The sequence below is a fragment of the Triturus cristatus genome, chromosome 6, assembly GCF_964204655.1.
Source record: "Triturus cristatus chromosome 6, aTriCri1.1, whole genome shotgun sequence".
Classification (NCBI taxonomy): domain Eukaryota; kingdom Metazoa; phylum Chordata; class Amphibia; order Caudata; family Salamandridae; genus Triturus; species Triturus cristatus.
This window is the reverse complement of record NC_140589.1, coordinates 322,120,129-322,141,359: the sequence shown is the minus strand read 5'-3', so window position 1 is coordinate 322,141,359 and position 21,231 is coordinate 322,120,129. Positions and strand designations below refer to the sequence as shown.

The 21,231-nt window shown below is 39.0% G+C and overlaps 1 protein-coding gene across 4 annotated transcripts in view; it reads right to left on the bottom strand.

The window, feature by feature from the left end:
- The window catches only part of E2F6 (E2F transcription factor 6), a 228,407-nt gene that overhangs the window by 186,455 nt on the left and 20,721 nt on the right, over window positions 1–21,231 (bottom strand). The window lies entirely within an intron of this gene.

The window sequence follows — 21,231 nt, the reverse complement described above, 5'->3', positions numbered from 1 at the left end:
TGCCACACTTGTCTTTGCACGGGTTATATTGCCCCATCTAACGTGCCTTTCTCGATGCCTATGTTATAACGCACAGTGCTATGCCATACATATTACAATCTGGGATCCATATCTTTGTCACAGTGCATATGCAACGTTACACTCCCCAGCACATATTTTATATTACAACTTTAGAGACTAGTTAGGTTACACAACACTGCCCTGTGCATATTACACTCCAAGGCGCATATCGCATAGCACACGCTAGTGCCTGTGCTATCTCGCGCTCTCCAATGAATCTGTCATTGCGCACAATGTATTGCATATTATATTTCACGCCCGGTTCATCTTATATCACACTTTTTGGTGCATAGTTTATACCATACACTATATCTAGTTTTCATTTTCAATCGTGCTCTCAGGACTATGTTCTATATAACACTGTGTTCACCTACCCTTTTCACGGGCATTACATTTTGCGATAGGGGGTGGAGGGTCAGGGGGTGTTTCTGCCAAGTGAGCCCGGAGTCACAGTCACAAACGTCCTCTTCTTCCTGAATAAAAGTGAGATTATGCTGCATACTTGTTCATATTTTAAGTAGTTCGCACAGACACAATGTTTTAAAAACAATAAAGTTCCTAATACCCGCCTTCTCTGAACAGTTAGCTTGCTGCCCCATCCCCTTCCTCCCTATCCTCTGTTGTGTGAATCCATGGACTAGCCTCCTCCCTCCTGCCATGCATGGTCTGATGTGCTGCCACTGCCCTCAATTTAGTATGATGTACCAGTCCACTCCTCCTGCCCTCCATTGCCCAATTCTATGCCCCATCATTGACCTCCTGCTTAAACTCTGTGCTTAGCTTGCTGCCCCTATTCTCCTTCCCCCTGCCCTCCGATGTCTTTGTGCATGCCCCTGCTCCATCCTTTTTGCCCACCATGTCCCATGGACCTGCCACTCCTATCTACTCTGAGTGTTCTGTTGAGCTGCCACTCCCCTCCCACCTGCCTAGCATTGTCAGATAACTGTAACCTGTCCCTGCCACCTCCACCCTGCCTGTCCACATGCCATGCCCCTATCCTCTTCCTCCTGTCCTACATGGTCCATTGTACTGCCACACCCTTCTGCCCTCCCTGGTCTGTTGTGCTGCAACTGCTCCTCCTGCCTGCCCCGTGTGGTCTGTTGTGAAGGTCCCTTCCCCTGAACTTTCTTGTCTGTGCACAGGTCCTGACCCTCCCTTCTATCCTCCATCGTCCTTTGTGCATGCCCCTCCACCCTCCTTCTTGCCCATCATAGCCATTGTGCTGCCACTAACCCTCCCACTTGCCATGCATGGTCTTCTGTGCTGCCATGGCCCCTCCCACCTTCCCTGTGTGGTCAGTTAGCTGCCCCTGACCCCCTCCCACCTTCCCTCCATGGTCTGTGTGTATGCCATCACAGTCTCACTGTTGCTCTTCATGGTGTGTCTTGCTTCTAGTGCCCATCCTGCCTGACCTCCATGGCTATCTTGCTGCTCCTGCCCTGCCCCCTTGCCCCCAGCCCTACTCCCTCCCTCCTGGCTTGTCTGTTCCATTGTAATGCCCCTGATCCGTCCCTCCTGCCCTTTATGGTCTGTTATGCTGCAGCTTTCTCTCCTGTCTGTCCATTATGGTCAGCTAGCTACCATTGCCTCTTGCCCCTCTGTTCTCTGTTGTCCATGTGCATGGTCCTGTCCCCTCCCTCTTGCTTTCTATGGATTGTTGTGCTGCACTCCCGTCCTGCATGCCCTGTGTGGTGTATTGTGCTGCTGCAAACCCTGATGCCTGCCCTGCAGGGTCAGTTTGGTGCACCTCTCCATGTCCCTCCTGTCCTCTGTTATCCAAGTCCATGTCCCTATCCCATTTCCTTCCATGATCCAATGTACCATACTTGCGAACATTTTGAACTTGGTAAGAGGGAGATTTTGAAAAAAAACTGGGGTATTGATTTTCCCCTTTGAGTTACATTGAAAAAGAGGATATTGTAGACAGGAGACAGATCAAATAAAGCCCATTTGAGCTTAAAAACATTGGACGTTTCCTGGCTGAATCGGGTCTGTTGGCATGTATGGTTGTACTACCATTGCCTCTTCCTTCTGCCCACAATGGTCTATTACATTGCCACAGCCTTGAAGGAGGGTAGATTTTGTATCACAGGGGGCCCCTGGCCCGTTCTGTCCACACCTGAAGTATGAGACCCTTGTCCTTGCCCTGCCAGCTGCATTTGTAGGCCGTATTAAATTGACCAGCGGGTCCTGTGTTGCTATAGAATTATCCTGAGACATCCTTACCACTCAGCCAGCATAAAACCCCTGTGTAGGCCCTTCTGTTCAATATGTAGGCCTCTTTGTTAAATTGACCATAGCTCTGCAATTTTAGTGTATAGCAGTCTGAAGGCAGGTCTGCGAGGCCTTCTGATCCAAACTAGTAGCCCCCACCCTACCCGAGTGCTCCGTGCTCGGTATCAAAGTTCAACATCCCCCTGAAGCTGTCGACATACAGTAGGCTGCATCCTGGACTGGTACTTGCTTCCTGGGCAGGTTTCCCGCTTTTAAGGAAGTGGCAACCGCAGAGCGTCAAGTTAGGAGAACTGAGGAGATTTTATACATGAATATATTGAATTCCCGTACAATACCCATTATTTTCTGCTTGCTCTATGGAACTTACGATAAGCGATTGGCCTGAGAGACTGACCTTTTCACCCAGTCCATTGTCAGCATTAAGTGGGTAAATGACGAAATGTCTGGTAAAATCTGCAGACGAAGCTTTTGGGTAGCATACGTAGGTAGATGTAGCGTGCAAAGGAGCCCACAAAATGATATAAAAAGGGAGCACCCACAGATATCGACGGACTACCTCGCCGTCTGTATGTAGGTTAACAGGCAGTGCAGGTTTTCCCCAAGAGCTGGGAGCTCTTGTCTTCCTTTGCTTAAAATGTCTTGCTCTGCTTTGCTTGAAGTATCTTATTCTATTTTACCTATATGAAATGTCATGTTATGTTTAACCTCTTCAGTGCCCATGACGAGATAGTCTCGTCATGAACCCCGCCCGCTAATGTAACGCCCGGCACAGGGCGGGGAAAGGGCGGGGCACTGAAGGGGTTAACCATTGTTCTCTTTACTTTTGCATTTAAAAGATTTTGTATTGTAATTGCAGGAATGCTTGCTCTAAGAGTAAACGTGAGTGTTCCTAGGTAACATTTTCCTTGGTGTAACTTGTTTCTCATGATGCATTTATAGATGTGTTTTCTCTCTCTCTCTGTCAGTACATTAATTGAGATACAGAGAATATTATGACAGCTGTATGATTATCTGGATTCTGTATTTTGTACTTTATGTCTCTATTCTGCGGTTTCTTTGAAGTTGCATCTTCTCATTAAACTGCCATTGTATTCTGCCTCCAATTCCATGTCTCATATGTCTGTTTTCTTCATTTTTGGAGCAAGCGTTCCTAGGCACCCCGGCTCAAATTAAGGTGCCCCTTTTGTCCCTGACTCACTCTCCTGCTCAGTTCTGTGGTGGCTCCCGGGGATCTGGGGACCGCCCCTAGCTTCCTTGACCCGTAATAGATCTTCCCTCCAACAGCCTCTCTTGCAAGTCCTGTATTGTTGGTTTGTTGCCCCTGCCCCCCTTTCCACTGCCCTCCATAGTCTGTTGTGCTTCCACGGCCCTTCCTGCCTGCTCAGTGTGGTTAAATTGTTGCCTTTGCACCCTCCTACCTGCCTTCAATTTTCAGAGTCCGTGCCCCTGGCCTCTGCCTCTCAACAGTATCCTAATGAACAACTAGATTGCTAACATTCTATATTTATTACAAAAGTGTGGAACGCCTGACATCATCTTGATGTAATCAAAACTGTAATACCTAGAGCATTTCCTTTAGAAATTACATATATGAGAGGGTCTTATTGGCATCAAAATTATGGTTAGTGCTCTAAAAGACTAAAATAAGGACATATTTTCTGAGTTTTCAAATAGCGACAAAGCACTTTTAAATTATTTGTTATCTTTATGTTTTTTTATCCAGTTGACCACTTGATTAAATGTTGCACTTAGGGGAGAGGATGTGGTGTTACTTCCAGAACTGCAGACTTTGCAACTGGGGAACCAGGTTGAAGTTTCTGCTTCAGCTCGACATTCTGTGATTCTGGTCAAATCACTTAGTCTCCCCATGTCTACAACCAAAATGAATTTGTTCTTGTGTGATGTAACCAATGCTCATGTAAAGCACTCCAATACCTGACAAGTCTGCACTATATAACACTGCAAAAACACAAAATAATAAGTGTTTTGCACACTTCTGTCATTGGGCTATATTTGGGCTACATCTGGGTGATTTTGGGCTACATTTGGGCTCTTTTGTCTCCGGTGGCCATCTTGGGAGATTTATTTGTTATGAAGTTTCCTAATTTCCTCATGTACTGCAGTCTCCTCAGTAGGAAATGCTTTCAGTTTTTTACTTTGATTCCATCATGAAGGTATCCAGATATGTCACACATTTGCCATAAATTCTGAATGTTAGCACTCTAGTTGCTCATTAGATCACTGTAGTAAAACTACTGCACCATGGAAGTCTGCTCCTGGTATTAAAAGTGCATGTTTCAGTCTGCATGTCAGAATGTTTTAATGAAATAGAAGAGGATTTGAGAAGTCACTCAAAATGTGCCCTCATTTTCTTTCTTCAGCATTAATCATAATTTCTATGGCAAAATGAACCTCCTCATTGTGTTCCTTTTTAAATTAAATGTTTTAAGTGTTACCAGTTTATTCCAATCAAGATGGCTTCAGGTGTGCCATACTTTTGTCATAATGAAGACAGTAAGCGCTCTAGTTGTTTTTAAGAACATTCTGGGACATTCTGTCATTGGGCTATACTTGGGCTACATCTGGGTGATATTTGGGCTACATTTGGGCTCTTTTGTCTCTGGTGGCCATCTTGGGAGACTTATTTGTTATGAAGTTTCCTAATTTCCTTATTTACTGCAGTCTCCTCAGTAGGAAATACTTTCAGATTTTTACTTTGATTCCATCAAGAAGGCATTCAGATGTGTCACACATTTGCCATAAATTCAGAATGTTAGCACTCTTTTTGCTCATTAGATCACTGTAGTAAAGCTACTGCTCACCAGGGAAAACTGCTGCTGGTATTGAAAGTGCATGTTTCAGTCTGCATGTCAGAATTTTTTAATCAAATAGAAGAGGATTTGAGAAGTCACTCAAAATGTGCCCTAATTTTTCTTTCTGCAGCACTAATCATACTTTTTATGGAAAAATGAACCCCCTCATTTTGTTCCTTTTAAATTAAATGTTTTAAGAGTTACCACTTTAATCCAAGCAAGATGGCTTCAGGTGTGCCATACGTTTATCATAAGTAGGACTGTTAGCGCTCTAGTAGTTCTTTGGAACACTCTGGGAAGCTGCAGTAGAACACAAAGGAATCAACTGACAGTCTCTGCCCTTGTTGGATGTACATGTTTTACTGAGAATGTCAGACTTCATTCTCACATGACTGAGAAAGATAATGTGAATTTACAGAAAATAAGCTCTCAGTTTAGCCTATAGATCACCTTCCAAACCTCTGTGGTAAAAGCATGAGAAAATATTTTTCTCTCAATCATGATATCCCAGCAGAAGGCTTTTTCACATGGTGAAATCACCTTAGAACATACCACAATTCCTAAAATGAGTATGGTACCATCAACAAATGATTTATAATGTAACTAAAGTCTTAAAACCTTCTATTAACTGCAATGCTTTTTAATGAGGTGCTATCATGTATATTGGTCCCAAGATGGCTGCCAACACTTCTTGGATGAAGTGCTGACAGCCAATCAGATCTCAGGATGAGATGTGTGGTTAGGCTCCGCCCACATATATATATGCTTTTAAATGCTATTTTCTCAGGAAATACTGAACAGATTTACACCAGACCTGCAAAAGGCACTTCCTTGACCTTATGGCTACCTCTCTGCCAAATTTCAAGTAATTCTGTTCAGCCGTTCGGGCTGTAGCTGTGTCTAAAGGTCCTATGGAAAAATGCATGGGGAAAACGCGTTTTGGGACCCCCCTTTTTTCTCGGCCCCTGCTTGACGAATCCCCCCGAGACTTTCAGGGTAGGAGCGGAGCGTAGCGCCCCACCTATTTTGAAAATTTCGCGAGGATTCGTCGACCGGCGCCAAAGTTATTCCAAATAGAATGTTGCGGATTTCCTATGGAAACAGGGTCCTAACTATAACTACCTACTGGCGACCGCCAGTAGGTAATATATATATATATATATATATATATATTACCTACTGGCGGTCGCCAGTAGGTAGTTATAGTGAGGACCACGTTTCCATAGGAAAACCTCAACATTCTATTTTGAATAACTTTGGCGCCGGTCGACGAATCCTCGCGAATTTCTCAAAATAGGTGGGGCGCTACGCTCCGCTCCTACCCTGAAAGTCTCGGGGGGATCCGTCAAGCGGGGGCTGAGATAAAAGGGGGGTCCCAAAACGCGTTTTTCCCATGCATTTTTCCATAGGACCTTTAGAACGAGCTACAGCCCGAACGGCTGAACAGAATTACTCAAAATTTGGCAGAGAGGTAGTCCCTAGGTCAAGGAAGTGCCTTTTGTAGGTTTGGTGTAAATCTGTTCAGTAGATTCTGAGAAAATAGCCTTTAAATCAATATATATATCTGAGCCCGCTTACGGTACGCTTACCGTACGCTTACGGTAAGCGTACGGTGGCGTGCGCGAGCGCGATTCTGATTGGCTCTTAGATCTTAGTAAACATTAGAATCGGCCGAAACCAGGAAGCGGCGGCCGCCATTTTCTGTGTTTCACTCTGAAAAAAAAAGAGTGAAAACAAGAAAAGGGGGCAATGAGGAGAGTTACAGACCCCCTTACATTTGTGAGGGGGTCAAAGAAGGACTGTAAAGTACAAAACAAACATTTATTGATTTTTAAAAAAAATCACGGGGTACGCGTACGGTAAGCTTACGGTAAGCGTACGGAAGAAACATGGCGTGCGCGAAGGAGATTCTGATTGGCCCATAGATCTTAGTAAACATTCGAATCGGCCGAAACCAGGAAGCGGCGGCCGCCATTTTGTGTGTTTCACTCAGAAAAAAAACAGAGAAAACAAAGAAAGGGGGCAATGAGGAGAGTTACAGACCCCCTAACATTTGTAAGGGGGTCAAAGAAGGACAGAAAAGTACAAAAAAAACATTTATTGATTTTAAAAAAAATCACGGGGTACGCGTACCGTAAGCTTACGGTAAGCGTACGGTAAAAAAAATAAAAATAAATAAATGAAAAGCAGATTTAAGAGTTTAGAAATTAGGGAGCTCTAAAAAGAGCTGTTGTGTTTATGAAGTCATTTTTTTAGTGGTACCTACAAGTAAGTACCGATGCAGAGTCTAAGGTTCAAGAGGAAGACTCTGTTCCCTTCATCATTGAAGTGCACACCATCTCCTCTATAAATGTCTTGCATGTCATAACGCAAGTTGTTGTGGTAAATGGCACCCATACCATAGTCACGGAGGAAAGCAGAAACAGATTTGTTGACGTGCTTTCTTGCTTTGTCAATCTGCGGACAGAAATGATTGGACCAGTTCCATTTTTGCCTTTGGCATATGTTGGAAAACACAAAGGCAGTTTTAGGGAAAAGTGTAAACAGTTGTGCAAAGGTGTCCTTCATAAGCATTTCCAGACCTACCCCAGTCAAAGTGCCTAGGTCATTGCCACCACAGTGCACTATTATGAGGTCAGGGTGTTGGATTTGAATGAAGGATTTCACCAATGGCATCAATTGGTGCCACTTTAACCCTCTCTGACCAATCCATTTAATGTCTACATTTGGCAAAGCAAGGTCTCTCACCATACCTGTTTTCTCTGCAAACTTTTCACTCCAGAAGACATAGCTGTGCCCTACAATAAACACTGTGAACATCTTCAAAGGAGAACTGGATGCACTCAGGAGGTGTCTTTCAGTAGAATGGCAATATGAAAAGAAAGACAGTTTGGAAATGGAGGCATACATATTTTTTTCAAAACAAAAAGAACTGATTGGCTGTTTCATACCATTCTAGAATAAAAACTAGGCTGTATGTGTAAATTAATAGAAGCATGTTTTGTATTGGTACAAAAAAATGTGTAACCAAAGAACAGTACTATGGATTTGCTGTAAGGTTTGAAAAGTCAAGCACTCTTGCTCTGTGGAATTGAAACATTGTGTGTCGAACTTCTGACCTAACTCTACACAGCAGTGTTCCATGAGCTGTTGCTATGGTAGCAGGCAGAAGTCAAGTTGGGGGAAGGGTACTAGGCAGAAGTCAAGTTGGGGGAAGGGTACTTTTGGAAAAGGGTTGGTTTTCAACCAATAGAAATGTGTGATTACATTTGAAAAAAAGGGGGAAGCACTGAGATTTGAAACTTACATGTATATGTGTGGAAAAATAGAGGGAAAGTTTGCCATTATCTGGTTCTGCTGAGAGGAGAGAGGTGAACACAACAGAGATCCTGGCTCTGATAATCTGCTGTTTGAGTGTCACATTTCTTTCACAACTAACTAATTTTAAAGGTGAGTTTACAGTTTGAGAGGGGATGTATGTGGTAACTTAAGAAATGAATAATAGAAATGGGAATTGTTTTTGTTGTAGTTACACATGGTGGTTTCATAATGTGTCAGTCTGTAAAAGTGATTTACACTTGCCCCGAAAAAAAAAAGAGCAGTAAGTGTGCTTTCAAATTGGCAAAGAAATTTCGTTTTGGGACTAATGTGAAAACATGACTCTGTGTGCATAGAAGAATTATAGGCAGAGATTTATTGCGTCTTGCTCTGGTGATTTCACAGTTGCATTAGATGGAAAGGGGGAGCGAATTTTTGGGGGAAGAAGCAGAGTCTTAGCACACACCCATGTGCTTGCCATGTATAGTCATGCACAGTATTTAGAAGCGAGTGGGGTTTTCAGGTTTAAGTCTGTAATGCAAATACATTCAGCATCACTAAGGCTGGTTGCCCTTGCTGGAGTGTAGGCAGTCACAGAGAATACACATGGTGGTGGTCTGAAAAAACAGCTTGGACATGTGCATTTAAATAAATCAAAAAAAGTGGTTTTATAATGTGTCAGTCTGTAAAAGTGATTTCCAATTGTAAAAAGTGATTTTCACTTGGCCCGAAAAAAAAAAGAGCAGTAAGTGTGCTTTCAAAATGGCAAAGAAATTTCGTTTTGGGACTAATGTGAAAAAATGACTCTGTGTGTATAGAGGAATTATAGGCAGAGATTTATTGCGTCTTGCTCTGGTGATTTCACAGTTGCATTAGATGGAAAGGGGGAGCGAATTTTTGGGGGAAGAAGCAGAGTCTTAGCACACACCCATGTGCTTGCCATGTATAGTCATGCACAGTATTTACAAGCGAGTGGGGTTTTCAGGTTTAAGTCTGTAATGCAAATACATTCAGCATCACTAAGGCTGGTTGCCCTTGCTGGAGTGTAGGCAGTCACCGCGAATACACATGGTGGTGGTCTGAAAAAAACAGCTTGGACAAGTGCAATTAAATAAATTAAAAAAAAAGGTTTCATAATGTGTCAGTCTGTAAAAGTGATTTTCACTTGCCCCGAAAAAAAAAAGAGCAGTAAGTGTGCTTTAAAAATGGCAAAGAAATTTCGTTTTGGGACTAATGTGAAAACATGACTCTGTGTGCATAGAGGAATTATAGGCAGAGATTTATTGCGTCTTGCTCTGGTGATTTCACAGTTGCATTAGATGGAAAGAGGGAGTGAATTTTTGGGGGAAGAAGCAGAGTCTTAGCACACACCCATGTGCTTGCCGTGTATAGTCATGCACAGTATTTAGAAGCGAGTGGGGTTTTCAGGTTTCAGTCTGTAATGCAAATACATTGAGCTTCACTAAGGCTGGTTGCCCTTGCTGGAGTGTAGCACTCTGGACATGGGCTTTTTAAAAAATCTGAAAAGTGGATTCATAATGTGACAGTTTGTAAAAGAGATTTTCACTTGCCCAAAAAAAAGAGCAGTTTGTGTGCATTCTAATTGGCAAAGAAATTTTGTTTTGTGACTATTGTGAAAAGAAATGTAGTAATATATTTAAATACAATAAAGGATTTTTTTTTAGTTTTTTTCAGGTATTGCTGAAGAACAGTGAACAAAATTTAAGATGCCTACAAAATCTCGAGTTCAAAAAACGCTAAAAAAAAAACTATATTTGAAGACAACTGGAGGACCAAAGTTAGTAGAAGATGCTCATGTTGGGAAAAAGAAAAAATCTTCTGGTAAGCAGAAAAAAGAATTTCTTAAAAAAATATTCAAAACAAAGAAAAATGTACAAAATGTCTGTCCTGGGAAGAATGTAACAAAACGAAGAGAACAGCAAAAAATTGAGAATTTAGTTAATGCAAATATACCTTCTGCAACTGAAAAGTTTTACATAAACAGAAAAACAGCGTTTAAAGAGATACGTAGAAAAATGTTTCAGAGAAGAGTTATGTCCAATTTGATAAAGGATGTGAAGAAATATAAGCAAAAGGCAAAATATTACAAGAGAAAAAAAGAAATTGAAGCCATTGCAGCAAAAGCATTAGAATTAAAAAGGAAACTATTCATATTAATTTTGAATAGGATGCGTACATTAGATAAAATGGTTAATGTACTGAAATCACAAAGCAAAAGCAAAAGAGTAGTGAACAGAACAAACTTTTGTAAAGTGTTTTTAGGAAAGTGGATGCATAGTTCAAGTAGTGAACCTTTTTTTAATGAAGAGAGCTATTTTCAAAGTAATAGTTTGCTGCATGCAGTTGACACCAGAGGTCGTTCATACGAAGTAAAAAATGGTTGCATAATGGAGAAGGAGATAATGGTTCCAAGAGATGAGGTACAAGTGATGGCAGATGAGGCAATGGGGAGACGTCCTAAAGCCCCAGTGTACACTTGGAATTGTAGTAGTATTTGCACTGTGCGTCAGGAATCTATTGACAGATTTCGAGAGTTTCTAAGAGAATATAGTAAAAAAAGTGTAAAACAGAAGATTAAGGTGCTTCAAAGTCTGGATCCATGCAGAGTGAGAGAGAATACTGGTTTGCAGGGTCATTCTCTGGCTTGTCTATCTAGAAAAGTGTGCAATAGTGTTTTCCATCATTTTAGGATGCTGGCTGTTCATCATACTGAAATGAGAAAGTTTGTGAGACGGTTGTATTTTGCCAAAAGTCCAGCAATAAAGTTAAATGAATTGAATAGGGCTCTGTTCCGAGGAACGGTATCAGATGTAGAGAAGGTTGTTGATGAAATTCAGTTTTGTTACTTTGGTCCTGAACAAAACAGTGCAGAGAAGGACACAGTAAATGAGGAAGAAGTGGAAGAGAATGTAGAACCTTCTGTAAGTAAGACATTTAATCATCACATAACAAAATTTGCAATAGTCTCTAATGAAAGACCAAATGTTACTTGTATTTGTTGCCGCAGAACTCATTATAGAAAACAAACTAGGAATGTTGATCTCTACAGAAAGAGTGAAAATGAAGATAATTATAAGTGGATGGATTTTGCCACATATATATTTCTTGAAAATTGTTTTGAATTGGGTGAAGATCAGCGTATTTGTAAATACTGTTACAACAAGTTAGAGGAAAATAGAATGCCGACCAGAGCTGTACATAATAATTTAGAATTGGATGCTATTCCTGCTGAACTTTCTGAATTAAATACATATGAGTCTATACTCATTCAATGTGTTCATCCGTTCCAGACCATAGTACGTATGGAGCCCAAAACTGGTAAATTACCTCCTTCAGATTTACTGAGAGGTTTAAAAGGTAGAGTGGTGTATTTGCCCTTGGATTTGAAAAAAAATATGGAAACTATTGATGCGGATACTTTGGAAACTGAACCATTAATTATTCTGGTTAATGGTGTACCTACAAAGAATAAGAAGATTTGGCAGGAGCTGGTAGATGTGCGGAAAGTACAAAGAGCAAATTTGTATTTGAAAAAAAATAACAAATGGTATGAATCAATTTATATAGAAGAAGAAGAAGAAGACGAAGATTTTCAAGAAGACACAGAAACACCAACTGGACAAATTGAAAAAGTGGACAAGACAAAGGAAGAAGAAATTTATGAACATTTTAGCATACATCCTCTTCATTCGAAAGAAGTTATGGGAGACAATATTGATCTCTTTCAGATGAAGAAAGCAAAAGGAACTCCCGTGAGTGTATGGGAGGAGAGCTTGGAAGCTCGATGTTTTCCCCAGCTGTTTCCTACGGGAAAAGGAGGACGATACGATGAACGTCCAGAACAGATTCCAGCTTCAGAGTATCGGACTACAAGACTATATGCTGAAGATCCCAGATTTCGACAAAGTATTCCTTATTTGTTTCATCTTTTATTTGAAAGCGACTTGTCTGCACTGTCTTATGCAGTAAATCACATTTTAAAAAGTGGAGTACATTTACAAAATGTGTCTGCTAAGGATTTTATGGAGAAAGTGCAGCACCGAGATGATCATTTGGAAACACAACTGATCAATCTGATGGCTTGTCAGCGTGGGACAAATGAATATTGGTACCGACGCCATGGTGAACTAAAATGCATGTTACGCAATTTAGGAACACCAACATGGTTCCTTACCCTAAGCTGTGCCGAGTACGCTTGGGATGATTTACTGGATTTTCTACGAGAGGCCAATTCAAACATTAAAAACATTGAATACAAGACAGCAGGAGAACTGTGCTCATTGGATCCGGTTAATGTTTGCAGATATTTCAATCATAGATTTGAGGCTATGATGTCCTTCATCTGCAATTAAAAAAATCCACCCCTTGGAGAAGTAGTGGATTTCTTTTGGAGAAAAGAGTACCAGGCAAGAGGTGCTCCTCATATTCATATGCTGTTGTGGATCAAGGATGCCCCAAAGTTTGGAACAGATACTGATGAAGCAGTGTTATCTTACATTGAAGAATATGCAACATGTGGTATACCAAAAAGCACAGAAGAGAACAAGTTAAAGGAGCAAGTTTTACGTTTCCAAAGTCATCGGTGTGGAAAATACTGTCGACGGAAATACAAGAGCAAAGAAAAATACTACACTAAATGTCGATTTGGATTTCCTAGACTTGTTCTTTCAAATGGAAGAGTAAACAGTTTTATGTCAGCTGTGAGACATACTATCACAAGAAAATCACCTAAGAATACCTACAACCTTAAAAGAAAAGAAGAATCAAAAAATATAAATGACTACAACCCAGTCATTTTATCCATGTGGAACGCTAACATGGATATACAGTATGTAGCTGACAATTCCATTGCTGTTGCACGATATGTAACGTCTTACATTACGAAATCAGAAAAAACAGAATTGAAGGAAATGTGGGAAGAGATTTCTCACGAGAAGACTGTCAGTAAGAAGCTGTACAGTTTCAGTTTGAAGATGTTATCGCATCGAGAAATTGGATCCTACGAATGTTCAGATAGGTTATCTTCTGCAAGTCTCTACTCGAAGTCAAGAAGAATAATTTGGGCAAGTTTAGGCCTTGCAGCAATGAGAAATCGGGTACTGAAATCTGTTGGAGAAATTGAATATTTGGCCGAGAATGACCCAGAAAGTACAGATATATTGAAAACAAACATGTTGGACACATATTATCCCAAGAGAAGTCATCATCTGGAGAACATGTGTCTCTATGAAGTGTTGCAGAACTACATTTATTCACGGAAAGCTGCAGAAGACATTAATAATGGAAAATATAAAGTTGTTGGTGAAGAAGGATGTTTGGTGAAGCAAACCAAAGGAAGTTTGATAAATCACCGGAAGCTGAGTTGCGACACTACCGACAAGAAAGAATTTTACTACTTGGCTCTTTTACAGTTGTTTAAACCATGGCGTACAGAGGATGAACTACTGGGAGAATTTCAAAGCTATGAGGATTCATTTAATGCTTGCAAAGACAGCATACAATGCAATACATTCACAACTTATCTGCAAATGTTAAATGAAGAAATTGAACAGGAAACTACAATTGCAGCAGAAATAGCTAGAGACAGTTCTCAGGACAGCCAAAGTTCAGGAACACACAGTCAAGATCCCCTAGGACAACCAATCGTTGAAAATGAAGCATCAATAGCCATGAATGAAGTGGAAACAGCTATGAATCAAGCTCAAGAAGAATTTATAGACTTAGAAAATTTGGAAAGACAACTGAATCAAGAGCAGCAACAAATTTATGAAGAGATCAAAAACAAAATTGATCACGGATTTCTACATGTAAAAAAAGAGTGCTCATGCACATCATTTCATCCAATCAGGATGTATGTAAGCGGACAAGCTGGCACTGGAAAAAGTTTCCTAATTAAAGTCATCAGAAGCTACCTAAAGCAAAAAACGGATTCTACTTTGTCTTGTGTGGTTACTGCTCCAACTGGGTTAGCAGCATATAACATAAAAGGAATCACCTTACATCGTTTGCTAATGTTACCAGTGGAGCATGAGAACAAAATACAATTCAACAAGCTAACTGGAGAAGCATCCTTGGAAGTTTCACGAGTATTGAAGAAGATGCAAGTTCTCATTATTGATGAGGTGAGCATGGTATCAAACTTAATGCTTGCCTTTGTGCATTTAAGAATGCAGCAAATTTTGAAGACAGACTATGATGTGTTATTTGGTGGAAAACACGTCATAGTTTTTGGAGATCTTTTGCAACTTACTCCAGTTAAAGGACAACCAGTGTTTAATACTGTCACACATGAAGACACGAAGAAGTCATTGGGAAGTATCGGTAATACAAATATTTGGTCCTTCTTTGAGTACAAGGAACTTACAACTAATATGAGGCAAGCAAACGATGAAGAATATGGAAGTATTCTGAAAGATATCAGGATTGGACTACTCACAGAAGCTGGCAAAAAAGCATTACAGACTCGGCTGCTACATAATTTATTTCCAAAGGAAGAAATAGTTGCAGAGAAGATATACAAGAACATTGCAGAAAACAAAAGTGTCATCTGCTTAATGCCTACTCTACGTGAATGCTCAATATTCAATGAGGAGCTTTTGAAATTGGAAAAGGAAGAGATCAGGAAATTGGAAGCAGTGGACAAAATTGAGGATGGAAGAATTACTGTCACAGTAACAGGCAAACTGAAAAATAAATTGGACTCACTAGAGAAGAACATCTCCAAAACAGCTGGATTAGAAAAAAATCTATATGTTTGCATGAACTGTAGAGTGTTTTTAAGGAGAAATTTGGATGTTGAGAAAGGTTTAGTTAATGGAGCGATGGGAAGAGTTGTGGGTTTTATTAATTATCAGAAAAAAGAAGGAATTGAATGTTTAAAAATAAAATTTGATCAGATAGATGAAGTTAAAGATATTTGTCGTTGTACAGTTCGTTTTATGCTTGTGAAAGACTTATATGTACGTAGGAAGCAGTTTCCGTTTTCTCTAGCATATGCTGTAACTATTCACAAGTCTCAAGGATTGACTGTAGATTGTGCATTTGTGAACATTGGTTCAACTGTGTTCAAAGAAGGTATGGCATATGTTGCTTTGTCACGAGTCAAAACATTATCAGGTTTATTCATGATAGACTTTGAAGAATCAAAAGTTAGTGCTGATACAAATTGTGTAAAGGAGTATAATAGATTAAGAAGAAGCTATGCTCCTCATTTAGGTCAGTATCCTGTGTTGGAGAAACGTGTAGTTTCTCGTAAAAGAAAAAATGAGAATATCTGTAGTGAAGATGTAGAGAAGAGGAAAAAAAAGAGGAGTGATGTAATTGCAAGCAAAAAGAAAAAGGAAAATGAAGAACAGGTTGTAGGATGTCATTTTGAAAATAGCTCTGGTGTCAACTGCTACGCAAATGTAGTGCTGAATGTTGCATTTTATCTGGAAAGTTTGCAAGAGCAGATAATAGTAAATCAGGGAAAAAGATTCTGTTCAGAGCTGAGTCTCCTTTTTCAAAAGTTGAGTAAAGATAAAACTCAAATAGAAAGTGCTACTGACATTAGAAAACTTTTAGATGTATGTTCAGGACGAACACAGTTTTCTCAAAATGAACAGCAAGATGCACATGAATTTTTGATGTATTTTCTTCAGGTAGTGGAAGAAGAAGGAGTTCCCATTGACATTTTTTTTGGTCTCTCTTATAAATGGGAACATAGTTGTGATAATTGTTATAATATATGTGGCTCTATTGTTGATAATGAAAGGTTTATTTATTTGACATTGCCAGAGAGTAAAACAGTCACTTTTGCAAAATTAGTTAAAGATGCTAATCATAGCATGAAATGTGGTGAGTGTAATTCTGACATGTTTTCAACATTAATTTTAAAGGAATACGGACAGTATGTAATTTTAATGATGCAACGATGTAGAGCTGATGGTTCAAAATTGGATACTTTAATACAGAAGTTTACAGGACAGCAATTATCAATTTCAGGAAAAACTTTTGTAACTGTTGTAATAATTTTCCATGATGGACCTACTGTTACTTCTGGACATTACACAGTTTATCTAAAATGTGAAAAAGGCTGGACACTGTGTAATGATTCCCAATTGATTTTCAAACAACGTTTGCCTTTTGATTTAGCAAATTCCTATCTAATCTTCCTGAAACCTAAATTTTAGAGAGACTTGGCAAGATCTGGACAAAATAATTTTACCATTTTACTGGATTACCATTGCAATTTTGTAAAAAAAAGATTTTTAAAATTATCATTTGGCCTAATGGAAAGATAACCAATTGTAATGTGGACTTTTTTAATTTTTAATGCAATTTTGAAAAACCAATAATTTAGAGATTATCGGTAACTTCTGCACATTTTAAATTTTGGAATGTTATTGGACTGCCATTGGAAATTTTTTCAAAAATGATTTAAAAAATTACTATTTGGCCATGTGGAAAAGTAACCAATTCTATTGTGGACTAAATAAACTATTCAAAAAATTTTCGTGAACCAAAATGTTACAGAGAATCGGTGAGATCTGGACAAATTAAACTTTAGAATTTTATTGGATTTCCGTTGGAAATTTATTCCAAAAAAAAAATTAAAATTACTATTTGGCCTAAAGGAAATGAAATCAGATGTATTTTGGAGTTATTTGAGATATAATATTGTGATTATAGTTCTGAAACAAACATATCAGACGGTATTTTAAAGAAATAAGTATTGGTATTAGATGATATTTTTTTACAATATTATGCATTTCTATAATGTTAAGTTTAATTAAAAAAAGAATCAGGGCTTTTTTAATACAATCTTTGTGATTGGTATTTTTTTTTGCCCGCTGTAAAATGATGAATGCAATTGCTTTCACAATTTATAGTGAAATGCAATATATTCTGAAAACAGCAAAAATAAGGCAAAAAGATTTTTTGGTAAAAAATGTAAATATGTGTACTGTATTATAAAATGTTTAAAAAATATTAATACTTTTTTCTTTTTTTCCAGATAGATATAGAAAATTTTCGAAAACTACAAACATTTTTAAAACTATTTTTTAAAAAAAGAAATGAATAAATATTTTTTCAGTGAGTATGGTAAGTCAATAATAATAATTGTAGTCTCTCAAGGACAATGTAATGTGATAAATGATTTTTAGTGTTTTTTTTAAAAAATAAAAAAAAAGTACGCGCACCGTACGCGTACGGTAAAAAAAAAAAAAAAAAGTTTTTAAAAACATATGTAAAAAAAAGATGAAAGATAAGGTTGGCTCTTAAAAGAACCGTTGTGTTCATGCAGGGACAGAGGAAAGGAAGCATGGGAAAATTATTCAAAGCGACAAATGTGCTGATCTATTTTGTTGTTCACTAGGGAAACACTGGTCTCCCTATGGCAAATTAGATCTTTACAAAATGTGCAATGAATATCAACCTTCCGAAATCGAGGGTTCATTTCCAGAGGGCCAGCAAAAGGAGATTCTCCCCCCACAGATGAAGGGCTCACCTGACCTGCAGAAGAAGGAGTAAGCCCTGCAGGTGATGGTCCAGGCTGAGCTGCTGTGGATGTACTGGCTCGTCTTTCTGAAGAGTTACCTCCAAAAAGATGACCATGTGTCCTTCTGTGTACATCCTGGAGGTGTCTCTTCATGGTGTGATTCCCAAAGGAATACTTCCTGTTAGGATTACCTCTAGAAAGTACACGCTGACACAGCTTGCAAGTAACTAAGGGTGCATTCACCTTTTGCTGGCCTTCTGGAAAAGTAAAATAATCCCAAACATAAGAAGGCTTTTGTTTCCTCGATCTCTGCCTCAAGACAGTGCTGCTAGTGCTAGCCTCACTCTCAGAAGAGCTCTGCTGTTCTGCCATCGTATCCCAAAGACAAACCAGCTCCTTCTCCCAAGGGATCACAAGCAGAAATGAGGGGAATGGGTGTGGTGTAGGAGAGTTCTAGAACTGAAAGTAGTTTCAACCAATCAAAAGTTGTGTTTCAAGATCACATGACCTACCGTACGCTTACGGTACGCTTACGGCAAAAAGTACGCGTGCGCGTAAAAAAGACACGCGCTTGCGCGCATGCGCATAACAGTCACTCCCCGGCACTTCCGCGTAACGTGCGCGTGTGGCGTAAGCGCGCAGGCGTCCCACGCGCAGTACGCGCGGCTACGCAAAGTGCGTAAGTATACGCAAGCAGCGTAGATAGATTACGGACGTTGCGTAAACCGTACGCTTACCGTGAGCTTACGGTACGCGTACCAAAAAAAAATAAAAAAAAAAAAAAAAAGAACTGGAAATAAATTTTACATGTTTATTTTAAAAAATATATTAAAAAAAAATATTTAAGGATTTTAAAAATTAAAGCATAGTCTTTATAAAAGGTAAGTAAATTAAATTAAAAATATGTTTGAAAAAATTGAAGAATAAAAAAAAAATTAGCATTTAAAAAACCTTGCAAATTCACTGAAAAAACCATGGGTTTCACACACGTTATAGTTAGGAATTAGCATTTAAAAAACCTTTGAAATTCAGTGAAAAAACCATAGGTTTCACACACGTTATAGTTAGGAATTAGCATTTAAAAAACCTTAGAAATTCAGTGAAAAAACCATAGGTTTCACACATGTTATAGTTAGCTGGACATTTTACTCGTAAAAAACCAATGAAATTGCCCCGTTATAGTTAGTTCAGCTAACTATAACTCGCGCGCCCGCAATGCACTGCTGATGACGTCACATATTACATCACTCATGACATGGTCAGTGACATCACTCATGACATCACTGATGACATCTCAAATGACATCACTGATGACATCACTGATGACATCATCCTTGTGATAGAGTGGCAGACCTCCTCTTCCCCTAATATAACCTTTGACACACACATTCAAAAATAGAAACTACAATGTTCAAAACAATGGACATACCAATACCAGTTAAAACAACCTTTTCAGTAATTCTAAGATCCACATACACATCCACTCATTCACCAACAGTCCAATTCAGTCACTCATACATGTACTCACTCATCATATGTACTCATACACCTATACATCCTGTTACACAATGCCACTCATCCATAGAGTTACTCACACACATAGTCACTCATGCTAACAAAGAATCAAACATACATTTACTTGCATATACAGTTATACACACACCACCACACTTACTTCTACGGAAACTTACACATACTTAGTCTTTTAAACAATCACTTATAGAAACACATACTTATTCATACAAGAACTCTTTCAATCTCTCACTCTCACATATACTCACATATATACACCAATAGTCACATATACTAGTTTAAAACATATGTAGTTACTCATAAAGACACTATTGAGACAGTCATTCACTCAATAACACATCCATGCACACACTCATCCACCCATACAGTCCTGCACACATGCTGTGTTCAACACATACAAACAGTGAGTCACTCATTCATACACCTATGCACTACGTAATACCCCCCACCGAACCATGCAGACACTCAGACTGATACTCAAAAAACCAACTAATAACCTATATAGACACCCATGTATCTACTCACCAACCCATGCAGCCACTTATACACAAAGTGAGAGACTGATACAGATATATACATATTTAAACATTACTCACTAAAACATGTATTCACTATGATACACTTAATCAGTCAGTTAAACAATCAATTTTTCAAAAACAAATCATCCATTTAGACACTTATATACCCATTTATTCTTCCATTGACCTTGAGATATACATATATAAAACATATTTAATTTTCAGAAAAACCCACATTCACTGGATGATGTCATCAGTGATGTCATTTGAGATGTCATCAGTGATGTCATGAGTGATGTCACTGACCATGTCATGAGTGATGTAATATGTGACGTCATCAGCAGTGCATTGCGGGCGCGCGAGTTATAGTTAGCTGAACTAACTATAACGGGGCAATTTCATTGGTTTTTTACGAGTAAAATGTCCAGCTAACTATAACATGTGTGAAACCTATGGTTTTTTCACTGAATTTCTAAGGTTTTTTAAATGCTAATTCCTAACTATAACGTGTGTGAAACCTATGGTTTTTTCACTGAATTTCAAAGGTTTTTTAAATGCTAATTCCTAACTATAACGTGTGTGAAACCCATGGTTTTTTCAGTGAATATATATATATATATATATAGCTTATCGATTATTGATTGGTATTGATGTATGTATTAACACTATATGTTGAAGTCGTATTGAGTTTATGTAGTCTGTATGGCTTCTGGGATGCAAGAAGTCGGTGACAGTTCCGTAGTAGGGCAGAGGTAAGTGCTGCTCTCGGGAAAAACGGGATTGTGGTTGCCCGTAGGTATACGGGGAAAACGTGTGACAATTGAAGTTGCGCGTCGCATTGTCTGGGTTCGATTCGGTGACATCGCTGTGTGTTGCCATTAGAGACAATTTCTGTGTGAGAGAAGTGCGTATGATAGCAAAGGGTTACCTGTGAAATATTGGTCTTAAGTACCAGGAAACCAATTGGTATGCCGATAACGCTTATTACTGAAAGGTAGCAGGTGTTCTCTGAGCTTGTTAGAAGGACAGAGTAGAGGTAAGCGCTGCTTTGTTAACGTATGTTATAATTCTGTAGTAGGACAGACTGTTCGCTGTTCTCGGGAAAGCAGGATTCTGTGTGAATGAACGGTATTTTCTTGTGTAAAAGTGCGTGAATAAAATAGCATTCGGATTGATTGCGGAACTCTGGTTTTATTTCTCAGGAGCATTGCGTTTCCACCTATGTTTTAATTCCGGAGGAAAACAGTTAATT